This window comes from Chamaea fasciata, unplaced genomic scaffold (genome assembly GCF_029207755.1).
Source record: "Chamaea fasciata isolate MVZ Bird 193981 ecotype frontalis unplaced genomic scaffold, bChaFas1.0.hap1 SCAF_2, whole genome shotgun sequence".
In the NCBI taxonomy this organism is placed as follows: Eukaryota; Metazoa; Chordata; class Aves; order Passeriformes; family Sylviidae; genus Chamaea; species Chamaea fasciata.
In genome coordinates, this window is record NW_027094087.1 from 102,523,742 (window position 1) to 102,541,268 (window position 17,527).

The following is a 17,527-nucleotide window of genomic DNA, read 5'->3' on the forward strand; positions in this document are numbered from 1 at the left end:
TGAATTAACAAATCAAAGGTTGGGGTCAGACTGTGAAACCAGCCTCTGCCCAAGAGAAATCTTAGGCTTAATTCTCATGGGTTTATCAGCACCTTGAAAAGATGCTTTAACAATGTCTATAGAACGCCCTGAGGAATTCAGTTTAACTGCTGCAGCGAGAGCCCGCTTCACTAATCAGACAATTTAATCCCATTTACAGTGTAATATATATTAATAAAAAAGAAAAGAAATTAAAGATACCCGAGGGATTCTTCAGCACAGTATTATATTTTATTAAATATAACATCAAAGTTGGAAGTTACTGAGAATCAAGATAATGTGTTACACTAAATTGTGATCAAAGAAAGAGATATAATGATATAATTTTAATAATTCCTAAGCACCAAAGCTGGAACACTTTTATGTATGAGGTTAGACACGTACACAGTTGCATATATTAACTGTGGTTGTGAACTGAGATGCACATTATAATACATGTCTCTAAAAATTTTATCACATCCATATCTACCGTCCAAACTGGTGAACAAAACTTGGGGAAAGGCTTCAAAAGAGATCTTAAACTTTTTCTACCAAAAAATTTACCAAAGTTTATTTAACATACAAGTGCTGCTGTGAGCAATGACCAGTTAGGTTGTTTTATATGGAAGATGCATAGTCCTTTCCTGAAATGTGAGTAGCAGATATTTAAGTATAGAAATCTAAAAAAAATATGATGTTTCATCCTCTTCATACTCAGAGACTATTTGGGTAGAACCAGGAAAAAAATTACATTCTCAAATACAACAATTAGGGAAACTCAAACATGTGAGTTTATGCCATGCTATGCCATAAAAAAAAAAAAAAAAAAAAAAAAAAAAAAAAAAAAAAAAAAAAAAAAGCTGTTGGAGGATATGAAGTTTCCAGACTGGGTCAGAGGAATGGTTTAGAACTTGACAGATTATTTCTGCTGGGAAAAAAATTGAAGTGCAGGAGACCAGTCTGCCTTTTTAACTTCCTGGGGCATGTGTGTTACAGCTCAGTCCTTTCACGGGGATCACAGTGCTGTGCCTTCTGAGAGTTCACCCCAATCAGCCCCGGGGCATGAGGGGATATTTGCTTTCTCTTGGGTGTCTAGAGCGCCCAAAAAGGCTGCAATTCTGCCACTGATTTCTAATTTTTTATATCTTTTTTTTTCTTTTCACCAAGGAACACACCATATGAATCAGCCACTCTCCATATTGTGGCATTTGCAATGAATAAAGAGGTGCTTTTGTAGGTCTGTGCTGCAAAATAATGCAGTGCTGCTGCATCTCAAAAACATCTGTGTGTTTTGTGTAAAAGGCCTGCTCTTCATCAGACAACACGTGGTTTCATGTCATTCTGCTAGAATGGGTCTTGGGTGATTTGCACTGGAGAGAAGAGAGCAAAATGGGAGTAACATCTGGATGACAAAGAGAAATTAGAAACTCTTTAGTGTTGTAAATTAGTAAGAGATTTTACAAAGCATTAGTACAATCACTGCTATAAAGGATTTTATATATATGTGGGCACTATGCAGGAAGTCTGTAAGTCTGTGATATGTGAGTGTATATAAAAATGTCAGAAAAATGAATTATTTTTTAAAAAATTGAGTCTCAGGGTAAAACTCTGACCTCAGTGAGTTCATTGAGTGATAAATGTCTGTGGGGACAGCATTTTACTCCATCTGGATAATAGCACATAAAGTTTACTGATTTAAAACTATTTGGGACACGCATTTTTTTGTAGACTGAAAGAAATTTCTAGTCTCTGGTATTTTCAGAATCTGCCCTGTCCTCAGTCATTTGCATAGGACTTACTCTATTTGCTCTTGTTTAGCAAATTTTCATATTTTCATATTTTTAAACATTTCAAGAGTGACTTTATCACTGTTTCAGAATTGCAAAGCAGCTTTTTCAACTTGCCCTTTCCAGATATGGTTCTATTAATCATTTAAATAAACTTGGTATGTTCCATCAAACTAAGTGTAAGCTTATTTATGACACTGAGGTCATAAATATTTTTGTCTCCATAATTTTTTTTTTGTCTCTCCTAAATGTCTTGGTCTCCATGATGTGGCAGGAAAGTTTTGTGTTCCTGGAGTGACAGGAGAAGCTGTTGGTGCCTGTGGCTAGGTCAGTGCTCTTGGGCTGCAGGGTGGCTGGGGAGGAGATGGGTGGTTCACCATGGGCACATAAAGCTGCTCAGCAAGAAAAAGTCTGCTCGTCTGTGTAGCTTGCATTAAAATGGTACAGCCTGAAAAAACAAATCTATTGTCCTGACCAAGAAATTAAAGTACATTTCTTGGACAAATCAAAAAGTTGGGAAGACTTGAGCTATCATGCTGACTGAGGCCAGTAATAAAAGCACTTGCATCTTGCTTGTGCAAACTCCAGCAATGTTACAGCCCTGCAGAGCTGTCTCTGCCTGCAGCTTTTGCACTGTCTTTCCCTTTGTTTTGAGGTGACTCAAATTTCTGGATGGCTGAGCTAGGAACAAAACTCACCCCTATAGGGACTGCAGCACAGAAGGAGGGCTTGGAAGGGAAGAGGGCACCCCACTGCTGCCCAGAGAGGAATCATAGAATCCTGTAGGCTGCAAAAGATGATTAACTGACACTGCCAAGTCCACCACTAAACCATGTTCCTAAATGGTACTTCCACACGTCTTTTAAATACCTCCAGTGATGGCGACTCAACCCCTTCCCTGGGGAGTCACCAGTGGCTCCACCACCAGTTCCCACTATAGCAGTGGGCACAATGCACCTTTTTACAGTGTCAGGTATAGCCCCATTCAGTTAAACCTCCTGCTTCCTTAGGGAAGCCTACTGTGAAAACCCTGATGGAATGGGGAGGAGGAAGGGACTTGACCCAGAAAGGTCTATTAAAGCCCTGGGCACACCTTGGTTTGTGTAAGCACTGACAGAGTGGCAGGACTGGCATGACAACTCCCCAGCTGCCAGGGTTCATGCATCCATACAGGGCTCCTGCCAGGGTCCATGCCCTGCCCTCCCTCCCGTGCATGGTTGCAAATGCCCCTGTGTGCTGTGTATCCACTCGGTAAGTGAGTGTGTGAGGTACGCTCTGCGCACCAGCCTCTCCTTATTCCTGCCCCCTCCCACAGCCAGGCAAATCACCACCAAGCAGGAGTGGGAAGCAAGCAGGGTGCCCCCTTCCCAAGTCACCCCAGATGAGCTAATTCCCTGGGAGGCACAGCTTGCAGCAGCAGCTGTGTGGCAGCACAAACTCATCCCAGCCTCAGACAGTGGAAAGGTGTCAGGTCATTTTAGAGACAAGGCAGGAACATTTCTCCTCCTAGCCTGGGTTGAAGTAAAATGTCATGACTTCAGCTTAATAATTATTTTAGCTCTTCGGTGTATGATAGAAGGGCAAAATATGGAACCTTCCTTTAGTGAACCATTTCATTCTTTCAGCTGGGTTTTCCTTTGTTCTGCTTCAGTTCAGTTCAGTTCAGTGACAGCCGGCAGCTCAAACCCGCCTGCACAGAAGTCCTTGCACAAACAACATGTGTTGAGGCAATCACTGTGGCTGTATTCAGCATGCTTATTCAGCTTTCTTTTAATAAATCCAGTAACAGACTTTCAGAGGCAATGAAGGGAAAGGAATAATTTGGAAACAAAGCTGTTGAAAAGAATACAATGCACATGCAGTAGAGAAGAATGTGATTTTGGAGGTCTGTGTAGCTGTTTTATTTCTTTAGAGGATCTTCATCAACATGATTACACAGGGAAGCAAAGGAATTTTAAAAACAATATGGTTATAATCAGTCAGTAGAGAAAACAAAGGGGTGTTTTCCCTTTCTTGCATCACTCACTTTTGTTTTCTCCCTTTCATGTGATATTACGAGTAAAAATCTCATATTAGGTCGTTTTAATTAAAAAAATATCCATGCTAGGGTTTTCCTAGAGACACATTTTCAGTCCTTATCCACTAGATCATTTAATCAAAGATATCCTAAAGGCTTACAACATTGCTGTGGCTGCACCTATCTGACTGCCATCAGTATAATGGCTTTCCCAGTGGATTGAAAAAAAAGTGTAATTGGACATGAGCCCATCCTTTTAAGTGGGATTAGCTGCTTTGCTGCAATCTTCCCCTAAATTTCAGGATCTGATGTTCTTTCTTGTTCCTTCTGTACTTACTGCTGCAAAGCATCCCTCCAGTGCCATCTTTAGAATTGAACCGTGCAGGAACAGCCAAGGGAAGGAGTGTGGAGTTGCACTCCTGCAAATGCCACCTTTCTGTGTCACTAGAAGCAATTGGTGTATGGTTAAAACTGAGCGTGACCCTACACCATTCGTCATGAAAGAGAACTCTATCTGTGTAGAGGGAATTTGCCACTTGTCACTCCTAAAGGCTTTTGGATGGATTTTTCCAGCAACCTCCTCCTACCTACATCCTCTCCCCACTGGTGTGCATATCAGGACCCTTAAGCAAAGCACCAGCAACATTTTCCCTGCCCCAGCAGCCATATTCTGCATATCCCACCTGGAGGCCTGAGGCTTGGCTGCCCTTACCCTGCCTCATGCTCACGCAGTAGCACAGCCCACTCACACAGGGCCTCTCACCACGGTGCAGACACAGACACAGAGGATCAAAGGGCCTTCAGGCACACCCCCATCAGGAAATGACCACAGAAACCTTGAAAGATGTGAGACTTCATGTGCTGCCTTGCTCTCTGCCTCTTTTTATAGGTGAAAGAGTATTTGGTGCCTTCTGTCCAGAACCCAGAGCTGTCCCATTTTTGCTCTGTTATGTGTTAGAATGACAAATTTAGGTCAAAATTTACCTTTGTCTTTTCTGTCAATAATAATGATTCCCTAACTAGTTTTTTCAACCCTCTCTCATTGTCAAAACTTTTCAGATCCTAACTTTCAGTTGACCAGTGTTTGTGAAGTTATTCAAGTGTCTACATTGCCAAAAGCAAAGGAAGTCCAAAAGAGGAATGCTTCACTTGGGTGGGGGAAGACCTACATCAGCATGGAGACCACAGGCACATTGTTCCCCTTCTCCCAGCCCTGTACTACATCCAGGTCACCAGCAGCAGATGTGGCAGCACCAAAGTCCTGACCAGCTTCCAGGACAAAGGCATGCCGAAGGAATGCTTTAGCTGGAGATCATTTCACACATGAAAATACTGGTTTCCATAATGGCTGATGTGGGTTTTCTGTGGAAAAGTTTCATTTTAAGGCGTTTCCAGATGAGTTTGCTGGGCTTGTGTTATATTAGGTGACAGCTCAGGAAACAAAGACAGATCAGGTGGAATTGAAGGTGACAGGTCCTTCTCTTGGGGTGATTGATGAGGAGACATTCAGTGTTCTTGTTCTTTCTTTTGGAGCCTCCCCCACTGTCCTCTTGACACCAAGGACATTTCACTCAAAGTCAAATTTCCCAGGATTTCAAAGGACATGTGAAGACTGCCTAAGACTTTCTTGTATCTGCTGGTGCAGAGGGTGGATATCACCAACAAACACAACTATTTAGAAGAAATATTTACTTCCAAAAAGAGCTTGCTTTGGTATATGTGAGTATAGAAATAATTTCCAAATAATTCTTGCAGGAATTAACTAACTTAAATTATGTAGTGCAGGAACTGGAAGAGCCCTGCTTCCTGTGTCCAGACAACATGTAAGAAGTAGGATTCAAGTGTGGTAAAACAGAGATGTGAAAATGTGATTGAGCTCCTGAATGTTTAAATGCAAGAGGGGATAAGCCAAAATGTAGTAAAGCACCCCACTCCCAAGCAGGTGTTTCCACATAGGGAAAGATTTAAGACTTACCCAAAGACCTTTTGAAGGAAGAACGCTAGAAGTTTTTTCGTTCTCCTAGCAAAAATTGGCTCAGTGCCGAGACAAAAACACTGATAGGTCTCTTTACCTGTTCCTTGGAAAAATATCTATTCTCTATTGGGCTGTTAGCCAAAAAAACCACCTAAATTGTTCAATACTTAAGAGAGAGCACAAGGCTTCCCAGTGCATTCTCGAGGTGTTGTAGCAGGTGTGTGGGACCTGTCCCTACATTGTTTTTGGCTTTGTTCTTCTATTTTTGCATTGTTTTCTTCTTTTATTAAAACCTTTTTGCTGTTTCAAGACACACTCAACCATACCGTCACACATTCTTTAAGCCATTTTCTGTGAGGTGCTGGACACCCTCAGAGGTACTGAACCCTCACAGAGCTAATTACACCTGGATCTTCGAGAAATTCAATACCAAAATACCACATGAAATGAGAAACAGGTGATTCACAAGCTGATGTGGGAAGGAGCTTCAGGAGCTAGGAAAACATGCATGATGTGGGCAATCAAGAAGGTAATAGTCATATTATCCGAGAGGAGCACTTCACGGGGGCAACGTGCAGCAGTGCAAGAGGGGATGTAAAAATGGACAGCTTCAAAGCAATGTACCATTTGCCATTTTAAGCTGTAACACAGCTGAAGACCTGCTGCCTCAGATCCCTGCCATGGAAAGAGAAATGTGCCTGAAGGCAGTGACTAAAGGAGGAGCCAGGCTGGCTCTGGGCATTAATGTACCAAGCAGCAGATGTGTGACTAAGTATGAAGCAAAACTGGAATCCTTTCCTTATGCATCATTGCAAAAAGTTCAAAAGAAAAAGAGATAAAAAATTTTCCATCAAAGGGAGGAGGAGATAATTTTGGCAAGACAGCTGATATGAACTCTACTCTTAGCTCTACAGTGACAACCTCAGTCTGGAAAGTAACTTGAAAAAAAGACAAGAGGCCAGTCCTCCTCTGATAGTCACTGATAGTTTTCCCTTTCTGCTATTTTCATACCTGATATAATTAACGAGAAAATGTCAAAAATTACTCATAGCAAAGACAGTGAATGTGTTGAACCCTCTATGACTAACAGCATAGTTCACATGAAATATGAAAATTAATACCTGGCAGCAGATTTTTCTTTAAAATCTTTAAAGAAAAGATTGAAAACACATTTCATCTTCTTCTAGGGTTTTAATATTTGCCTATTGAAAATACCGTAATCTTTCTTTGTGAAGACTAAGAGGACACACCTACTGTTTTCCGAAAGTTTGTTTGCACCAAGATTCTCCTAGGAAGTCCTGAGAGAGCAAGGACTTGAAGGAAACAGTGCTTTGTCCCTTGAATATGTTCTCAATCACGGATTTTTTCTTTTTTGGGGGGGGAGCTGTCTTACATCTTTCCAAACAATGATGTTTCATACTTGACAGAAGTGGTAGCACTCCCAATCATCTGCATTCAATTCTGGGCAGCTTAATTAATTAAGTGCTTATCTTAATGTGCCATGGGAAAAAAAACCCAAAAGTTTTCTTAGTGAAAATAGAAATAATATGCTGACAGAATGTTAAAACACAATTGGCAATTAGCGTGCATTGAGAATTAAAAATATAGCGCAAGAGTCAGAGTTTGGGAAAGCACTTGAGCTGCAGAGTAACAGAAGAGAACAATGATTTTCCTTTCTCTGATGTCTCTTATAAGATGAATTTTCTATGAGCTGTTTTCTTTGAGGATTCGAAATCTTCCATGGAGGGTTGACATCTGGAAATTGTCCCTTTCCATCTGGTTTCTGCTTCCAAGTCTTGAAATATTTAGATGCATTTGGCTATTTCCCTTGTGTAAATGGCTCCAGTGAGTTCTTCCTCAGAGCTTTTCTTTCTACCAATAGGATGAATTTATTTAATTTACTGTAATATAAAACACAGACAGATACCAGAAAAGCATCTGGAGCTAATTTAAATTAGCAAGGGATGTGAAGGACAAGAAGAAGGGCTTCTATAACAGAATTGAAAAAGGAGAACTAAAGAAATTGTGAGCCTGCTGATAAGAATAGCTACAGATTGAGGGACAAAGGACATGGAAAAGGTAGAGGTAGTCAGTGGCTTTTTGCCTTTTTTGCTGTGCAAGACTGCTTTCAGACTCTCCTGCTCTTGAGGCTGGTTGCAGTCTCCACTGTGGCAGTACTCAGAAGAGAGGAAGACAGAGTAAGGGAGCACTCAAGCAATTTGGGCATATAGAAGCCAGATGGTGCAGATGGGATGTCTCTAGGAACACCAGAGGAGTGGGCTAACATCACCATGTGGCTGCTCTATAGTGGCTTTGTAAGGGCATGACAAAGTTTATGGAGCAAGTCCTCTTGGAGGTCCTGTCCCAGTGCTTGAATGTCAAAGGGGTGATTGGAAACAGCCAGCGCGGAGTTACCAGCAGCAGACTTTGCCTGATGAAACTGATTGCCTTCTGTGACGAGACAGATGACTCACAGTGAGGAGACAGTGGTGGGTGCTGAATATTTTGACTTTAGCAAAGCCTTCGTATCTTGATAGCCAAATTGGTGAGATACGCTTGGCTAAGCAGACAATAAGCAATAAGATGAATGGATAATTGCCTGGACTCTGCATCTTCAAGGATTTTAATCAATAGTACAATGTGCCTCTAGTTGATGGTCACTGTGATAGTCTTCAGGGATTCTCATTTGGGACAGGACTGTTTTACGTCTTTAAATAACCTGGATGATAGGACTGTGTGCACTACTGAGAAAATGCACAGCTGATGCCAAGTTGTGTAGAGGTAGATCTTGCTAGACTGGAGCAATGCATTGATTGGACCCTCATGCAGTTCAGCAAAGGGAAGTGCAAAATCCTGCACCTGGGAAAGGGGAATCCCTGTAACCATCTGAGCCAGGGACTAAGTGATTAGCAGGCAACCTTGCAAAAAGGGAGCTATCAATTTGGTGCTACAAGTTAAATATCAGTGAGCAGTGTATCCCTGTGGCAAAGGCACCCACAGAAAACCAGACCCGGGGGTCCAAGAAAATGACTACTCCCATGTATTTGGCATTTATGAGGTTGTGCTGAAAGTTCTGCATCCAGTTTTGGGCTCCTCACTACAAGAAAGATTTGAACCTTATGGGGCAAGTTCAGCTCCAGTCCCCAAGATATTCATGGGCCTGGAGTACATAATATAAAGGAAAGACCATAGGGACTGTTTTTTCAGCAGAAGGCAAGGCAAAGGGGAGAGTTTATTGCTGTCCACAGCTGTTTAATGGGAAGGTGTAGAGAAGACGGACTCAAACTCTGGTCATAGGGGTGCAGTGAAAAGAGGCAACAGACAGAAATACAGATAAGGAAAATTATTTTAAAAAATAATAGGAAAACCATCTTCAGTGTGAGGAATGTCAAACAATGACACAAATGCCTATGGAGATTGTGCAGTCTCCATCCTAGGAAACACCCAAATTCAACAGAAGGCAACCTAGGCAACCTAGCACTGGCAGAGTTCTCTTCAAACCTGGAATACTCTGCAATTCTCTGGCAGTGTTAATCCTATAATATCAACACCATGTGAAATTAGAAGATGGTGGATTAGAGACAATGATAAAAGCAACTGTTTTGGTTGGCCAGTGTAGGTATGGGGATGTTGAGAACATTTGAGATGCAAGGGTAGACACAAGAGCACTTTGGGATTTGTTTGATGTGATGAGCCAGGGGGAAGGAACTGATGCAGGGGCCAAACATAATGACTGTGAAGCTATTAAGAGCTTTATGGAAAATCCTGATTCATTGCATAGTAAATGCTGTTCATATCAAATTACAAGTGAGAAATGTGAGCACCTTTTGTGAGAGACATCAGCATTTCATGGATGATAACTGTTTCCAGAGTGAGCTAGACTGGAGTGCTACATCCAATGCTCGAGAGCTCTGAAAGCAGTTCAACCTGAGACCTCAGCAATATCTTTGAGAAAGGGCAGGTGGTTCTTTCAGCTGTCCTCTTGTACAAATAGTAGTTCCTGAAAATAACACAAAGTGAACAATCTTAAAAGGTGGCTTATTTAGTGAAGTAAATCTTTGGAGCTGTCACTTGAAGAACAATGATTTTTAAACTGACTTTTAACAAATAGTTTGTGTGACTATTTATTGTGAACTGACTGTAGTCAGTGGCTTGCTCACTACAGCTCTAGCTCAAATGTTTGTCTTGTATGTCCAGTATGACACCCAGACTGTTCTCAGTGGCCTAAATGTATGGTGCTGATCCTCTTTGACTCTAATTAGTATTGCATTTCTCCAAAAATGCATTTTCTTCAATTACAGAATAGAATAATTAATTCTGGGAATTCATTTTCATGATAAAAAGTAATATTTCAACCTATTATTAGTTATTATCTAGAAAATGGCTGGCAGCATCATGTTACAGGCCAGTTCTTCCTAGTTGTGACTTGCAAAATTCTTTTTTGAGAGAGGCTGCTAATGCACTCTGGCCATTACCACATACCTAATAATTGCAAAGGACATAACTATCTGAATTCAGGATTTTCATTAGTAAAATTGCTATTCTCAGAATTCTGAAAGGCCCATGTCAAATGGAATCCTAGAATGCATCTTCACAAACCCATTTTTATCAGCAAGCTCACAATACTGCTTCTGTCTCTGCTGACATATATTGATTCTAAGTTTTCACGACAAAGATAATGGCTTTGCTAATGGCACGGTAAGTATCACAATTTACATCAGCTATAAATCATCGAGTATCTCAAGAGCATATAATCTACCATGAATGAGCTGAGTCATAAATTGTGTCCCTGTTACATTTATGTCAGTCCAGCAAACCTATATCACTTATCTCTACCCAGCCTACACATTTCAAAGTGCCACAGGGGAGGGAAAGAAAAAAAAAAAAGACAACAGATAACTCTAGAAATTGATTTTCAGACATGTAACAACACATCTAAGAAAGGTCAGCAAGTAAACTCCTTCGTGGGGTTGTTGGCAAAATAAAGTAAAATTGACACAAACTGAAAAAAAAGGATGACAGCAAATTCATCCATCTGCCCTCTGGCATTCAAGTATACCTGTGGCCTCATCATTTAGGAGGAAAGACACGGATCCCAGAGAGCACCACACACATGGACAGTGCATGAAAACAGACTTTTTGTCCTTCATCGTAAGCAGGTGGTTTTGCCTTCAGAAATGGTGTGGCACTCTCCCAGCCTGCTGTGGAATAGTTCCTCATGGGCAGCCAAGGAGTTAATTCAAATGATGTTCTCTCTGCTCCCTGCCAGGATGATGAGCCTTCCTGGCCAGGGCAGAGGCCAGAGTGACCTGCTGCTGCAGGGGACACAAATGCAGCCTCAATTTTACATAACTGCTTTAAAAAATTTAAGCTGTCATGCTTCAAGACACAAGGACTTGACTGAATGGAGGGAGCAACCCTTGGCCAGTTTTCCACTAATCTCTGTCCTGACTGCTGTGCATTTTATCTGTGTCTGACATTGACGAATGCAGTGGTTGTAAAAGCCGTCAGTAAAAGGAAAAGATTGAGGTAGGCAAGCAAATTAACACAAAGTTTAGCCTCAAGCTGTTCTCTGCTAAATGTTTTCCTGGCATTCTTTCTGCTAGGGCAGTGCTGCTTTGGGACTCAGGACTGTCTCTGTGATGTGCTTTGCCATGTGGGCTTTTAAATAAGCTGGTATCTAGTCAGACTCTGGTTTTCTCTCCCATGAGCAGCAGTAGTTGTGAACATTTCGCAGGGTTTCTCTTCAGACTTTCAAAAGTTGTGCCTAGATTTGTATTAGTATGTAGATTGTATCATGTCAAAGAAGTCAAGTCACACTGGGCTCTTGGATAATTTAGCTTAGAGGAAAACATATCTGCTGGATGGTTTATCAGGTTTGGAAAAAAAATGAATTCCTCTCTTTTTGAGGGTTTATACAGGACCTTGGTGGAATTAGCAATGCAAGCTTGGTTTTGCTGATCATGGAATCCTAGATTGGTTTGGGCTGGAAGGGACCTTAAAGATCACCTAGTTCCACACCCCCTCCCCAGGGATGCCCCACAAGGTCAGGCTGCCCAGAGCCTTCTGCAGCCTGGCCTCAGTCAGAAGCAGAACTGAGCCTGACTGCATGAGATGCAAAAAAATTTGACATGAATAACATGAAATGAGTCTACAGAACAGGCAGCTGCAGTACTGCCTTTCAGCAGAGCTTGAATGGCAATGCAGAGTATTTTTAAATGTTTTGATATCTCTCTTAGGCCAGGAAAACCCAAGAAATCACACCACTTGTGCTGCAGAAAAATTTTCAGCTAATTGTGGAAGACCCTCATTCCCGTTAGCAGGCTCTACAATGCCTACAGCTAACTCTAACCTTGACAGGAACTGAACTAAGATATTTTGCAGAATAGGTATTCACAAATAACAGTTTTATCTCTTGATCTTTGCAAGAATCTCATTTTATTTATAAGTATTTCTAATAGAAGTTGGGGCTGTTTGTATAGATTGTGCCTATGAAAAAATTACAAATAACAACACTCACATAAATTGTATTGTTGAATAGTGAAACAATTGGCTAATTTTGTGCAATGTCCTTTGCTGAGGCTCAGCAAAGCCGTGAGAACCCCAGGTTACCCTGACTTCCTCCAAGTCATCACAAGATCCTTTGCTATTCTGAGCAGAGACACACAAGCCAGCATATGGAATTTTCTTATTCTATGTAATGCAGACAACAAGCCAAAATAAAATTCTGAAGACAAAAGTAAGCACAAAATCTATACATTCCCTTCACATTGGACCTCTGTAGTCATTTCTTTGGTGTTGAAGGTATTTCATAGGAGTTTTCTTTGGTTTTATTTTACTTAAACTGTGCCCATATGAAGCCTGCTGTCAAGCACAGGGTTCCTGGAGACAATCATCCCTAGCTAGAATGCCTCCACATTCACAACTCTGTCATGTTGGAGTTTTCTGCCCCGCTGTTCTGTTTTAGAGTAACAACTGATTTTCTTTGTAGGTGAATAATATATGATCTTCAATATTGGAATAGCCCCTCTCACTGTAAAATAAAACAGATTTTGAAATGTTTTACTCTTAAATAATACTATAATTAGTATGTGTTTCATTGCAAAGTATCTCAAGAACCTCCCACTTCCTCTTCCAAAGGAGCATTCAATCAAGTTCAGTTATTCTGAGGCTGGAACATGAGAACTACTGTGATAAGTTCATGATACAGTGTGCTTGCTGTGGAATGGGAGCATCCTAACTCCATAGAAAGCTATAGATAATTAAATAGAACTGGTCTCTTCATAAAATGTTTTTCATCTATGAAACATTGTAAAGAAGTTTCTCCTTTCTTCTATGAGCATTTGAAAAGAACTAAAACTTTTTAAATTTATTTTTCTTCAGCAAGATTGTTTTAGGTAGAGGCTGTATTTCAACAAAAAAATTTCATGAAGAAAATAAAAAAGGTTTTGTGATAGTTGCCACCACTTTTTTTTTCATCTTCAAAGTCAAATATTTTGTTTTGGGCCTTTACCGAAAGACTGCTATGATAAATAATAGATGCTATACTATTTGTAAAATGTTATTTTTATGTTCTTTCTATTTCAGCAAATCCTGCCCTTTTCTAATATTAAGAAATCTCTATGGTTGGTATCTAAAAATATTTTTCAGCACAACAAAAATGATCTTCACTTTCCTTTACTCATTTGTTCTCGACTAAACTTTATGGGTACATTTCAGCTGAAAAGGAATTAATACCATGATTGGGACTCCCCTGCTATGACTGCAAAGAGCTGTGGGTGGGAGGAGGGAAGGAGAGAAAGGCATGATTGCCTCTCTATAAATAGAGTATTCTCTGCACATCACCGATTCTGCACAGATGTCTGTCAATGACATAGATGCTACTTCAGAAATTACTTAAACAGCTGCATTACAGGCAGAGAGGAGACGATTAACAAATGGATTTGGGTTGCCGAAATGTTTCGCTTGGTGACAGATATTTGGATACAATCTTACTTTTTATTTATGGAATAAATGCTCTTAATCTGATTTCCTTCTATTATTTGTCAGAAGAACATAAGTAATTATTTTCGAGGTGAAGATGTCTATATCACAATCTAAGAGTCAATAATTTATTAGTTTACTAGGAAAAAATAGATGTCTTTGAAGTACTGTTTGACTAACAACAGACCTTTTCTCTGGGCAAAGGATATGCACAATGTTTGATGAGGGAATATATAAAATCTGAAGCAGAGGGGCTACTTTCCAAGGGGAGGACAAACTTCTCAGGGAGAGCTTTTCTAGGGGAGTGTTGGCCCATCCCTTACAAATGTCCCTTATGGGGATGTATACCCAACTTTTCAAGTTTCCAAACACAAAGTAAATTTCCTTCTGGAAATTCACTGATAAATGAACAAGTCCTAGATTGTTATATAAACATTTTGCCTAGAAAATATTTCTTTACATTATAATAAACTGCTGGATAACCTGGGCGAACATGAGACAAATTCAATATCCAGGATTACGTAGTCAGGTTAGATAACTCACTTGTGCCTCCCTGTCTTAAAATCTTTGCATCATTAATAATTCCCTGGATAACTTTCAGATTTTGGTAAGGTGTGCACCATATCCTGTTTAAATCAAGTTGCTTAGAAATACCATGGATAAGGCTTTACCTTCCTTGGTAGTTCCCTCTCATTTCACTGACTGAAACAAACCTGGAAGATTCCTAAAGGGACTAGGATTGCACTACTTATTTTTGCAGCTATTTAAAAAATATTTGAAATGTTGTTCCTTTTGTTCCCTGCTTTGCTAAATAATCTGTGTGGCTGTTCCAGATCAGCTGGCATTAACAGGGGCCTGGGGTGAAGGACACAAGGCAAGGGGAACTGGAAAGGTGTTTCAGGGAGTGTGGGGAGTGAGGCAAGTGTAATGGGAAGGAACCAGCTGTGGTGATTTAAAGTACATGTTAGCATGGAGCAAAATACATGCAGGGAGCTAATGGAGCTGGTGTAGTCTCTCAGAGGAGATAATTTAGATATGCTGGATATCCTAACTGCCTTTTTTAAAGCCTGGAATAATTTGGTTCTAATTTCTGAGCAGGGACTTGAAGCCCACACAGCAGTAAGTCTTGATAATTATTAATTATATGTTTTCCTTCTGTTCTCTATGACCTTGTTTGTAAAAGCTGTGTGGTAAAGCTAGAATATTAAGAGGTTTATGGGCTCTGGCATGCCACCTAGCCGGAAAAGAGGAAAATATTGAAAGGAAAAATGGATAACAGAAAGTATAACCTTGAACTTGCACCCTTTCAGAAGGCACTGAAATGTGGATTGCACTCATCCAGCACTGAAGCCAGTGAAGGAGTGAGGAAGTGATTTCCTGCTTTAGCTAGAATTAAAATTCACACAGAACCTCTTCTTTCAGTCTGATCTGAAATGGCATCAGGCAGCAAAGGCATATGGCAAACTACCCATGGAGGAAATTCTAGCTTGGAAATCTGCCTTAGCTTTATCCCAGCAGAGGTGCAGACACCACGGCTTTGGCTCAAGCATTATGGTCTATCACAAAAGGAAGGGCTCAAGTACCATGGGGAACACAAATTAAATCTGAAGAGAAGAAACTTTGGTATAAAATTTTTGTTTCTATTTCATTGCCTTGTAAGAAGCTGCACTACCCTCCAACTTTAAGATCACTGTGTTCCTTTCCAAATGTGGGATATTAGTCTAAAAGTCCAGCCTTCTGTAAATGGGAGCACTTATGTTGTTTTTTATGTTGTACCTACTTAAAGAAGTGCTGCCCTCTGATCTTTCTCCAGTTGTCTGACTCCCCATGATACATTTTTTCCCCACCAGAAATTATGAAGTAACCTGACTTGCAGTAGGAGAATAATGTTCTGGAAACCATGAAAGCAGGCTGTTTGCCACAGTTACAAAGAAAAAGAATAATACGACCTGGATTTCAAGATGCTGAGGAGATACATTTTGCTTTTGACTCCTCTGAAAAATCAATTGGCCTTCAATCCTTCACACACTCAGAAGAAAACATTTCCTTACTAGTTCTGTCATGGTTTTCTTCCACAGGTTTGGAACATAATGTCATTCTCTGCATAGTAGCTTGTATAGTAAGTGCATTATTTGCAATGTTGTTGGGAAGTGCCCCTGAGAAGTTCAGACGCTATAAAACCAGTGTCCACCCACACTTTACTTTTAACATAATCGCACAACACAAGCACAGAATATCTCAAATTAAGTTAGAAATCTCAAGCCTTTTATCCCCTGCCCTTTTGACTAACAATGTAATGTGTTTCTCAGCTCTTTGAATTGCAGAAAGTGGTCTCACTAGAGCAGCAAACTTCTGTGATAAAGATTTATTTGCAATTATGACTAGTAAGAGAGGAAAAAGAAAGGCAGTTTTGTGAAAGCATAGATGTCTGCTGCAAAAGGTAGATTGAGCTGGGGAAGTTAGGGCAATAATAGAACACCCTTTCTTGCCTGAATAATATTTTAAAACACATCACTGTTTGCAGTGTGATGAGTGCTGCAGAGAGGTCACAGCTGGCTCTCAGAGCTGCTTGGAAGTGGAAGAAATTACAAATTCTCCTGTCATCTTCCCTTGTCTTTGTCCTCTCCACATTTGCTTTATCTCCCATTTGTGTCTTTTTGGTGAATCCATAGATGTATTCTCTCTGAGATAAAGAAGTGCCTTTTTGCTTGACTGGGCTCTCTAGTGAATATGGAAGCATATGCTCTATATTACATGGCAGAGGTGGCTCGGCTCCTCCAGGTAAGGACTAGAAGTTGAAAACTGGTTAGCAGAACCCATGACATTCAGATTAGGTGTTGCCAAAATTTGCTGTCTGGGAAAAACATGGAATAGATTGCACCTGGGCCACTAATTTTATTTCAAAAATAAAGTAGCTCGCTAATGTGAGAAAATAAAGGTTGGGTAAAAATAGGAAGAGAAGAGACCATTACTGTACTCACCTGCTGCCAGTCAACTGGGAAGCATCACCCCTAAATACAGTTCCTGCAGCTTGCGAGCACACTGAAGGCAAAAGCAGAAGCACAGGAGGAAAATTTGGTGCCAAGGAAAAGTAGCAGAGTCTTGAAACTATCTTTAGTGCCACCAGTGGTTTGGCTCTGAGTCCTCAGGAGAGCAACAATAATTAATGGACTTGTGTGGAAGGGCTTTAGAGAGTTGGAAATCCCTGTGAGAGCCATTCTCCAGGCAGAAAAGCTCAGTCTGCAACACACAATCAGGCCTGATTATGTGTATTTTTTAGATCAGTTCCAACAGGGACTGCAGAGATACGGCTGCTTTACCCTTTATGGTGCTTTGTAGGAACACAGACCACCTGGAGCATCAGGTCTGCTCTTCCACTGCTTTATTTTTAGGGCCAGTCATCACTCCTTCCCTTAACAGCTGCTCAGAAGTGTCAAGTGATTCACATTTTCTTGTCTTGCTCTCTGTATAGTTACATCAAAATTTAGAAGCCCAGGTAAAACTAAGACAAAAAGAAAGTAATTAATACAGAGTCACTTTATTTGCAATCCCTGCACCCAATGTTACACTTCCAATTAGATATTCTTATAAAACATGTAAGTGCTACAAAAGTTAGCATGTTATGTAAACAAAACAGCTGGCCCAGATGAAGATTTACCCCATTGTAGTTTGTTATCATGGGGATTTTGCTCCATTAAATTGAGCATGCAGTGAGAGAAATGACCACATCAGCGAACAAAAATTCCT

General features: G+C 40.5%; 1 long non-coding RNA gene across 1 annotated transcript in view; it reads right to left on the reverse strand.

Annotated features, from left to right (window-relative positions):
• Positions 1-9,723: 9,723 nt before the first annotated feature.
• Positions 9,724-17,527, reverse strand: part of LOC136286095 (uncharacterized) — a 52,305-nt gene continuing 44,501 nt past the window's right edge. The window contains exons 3-4 of the long non-coding RNA XR_010719750.1: positions 16,762-17,282; positions 9,724-9,797 (exon numbers count right to left, since the gene is read on the reverse strand). This is a non-coding gene — a long non-coding RNA (uncharacterized lncRNA). The remainder of the gene's footprint in view (positions 9,798-16,761; positions 17,283-17,527) is intronic.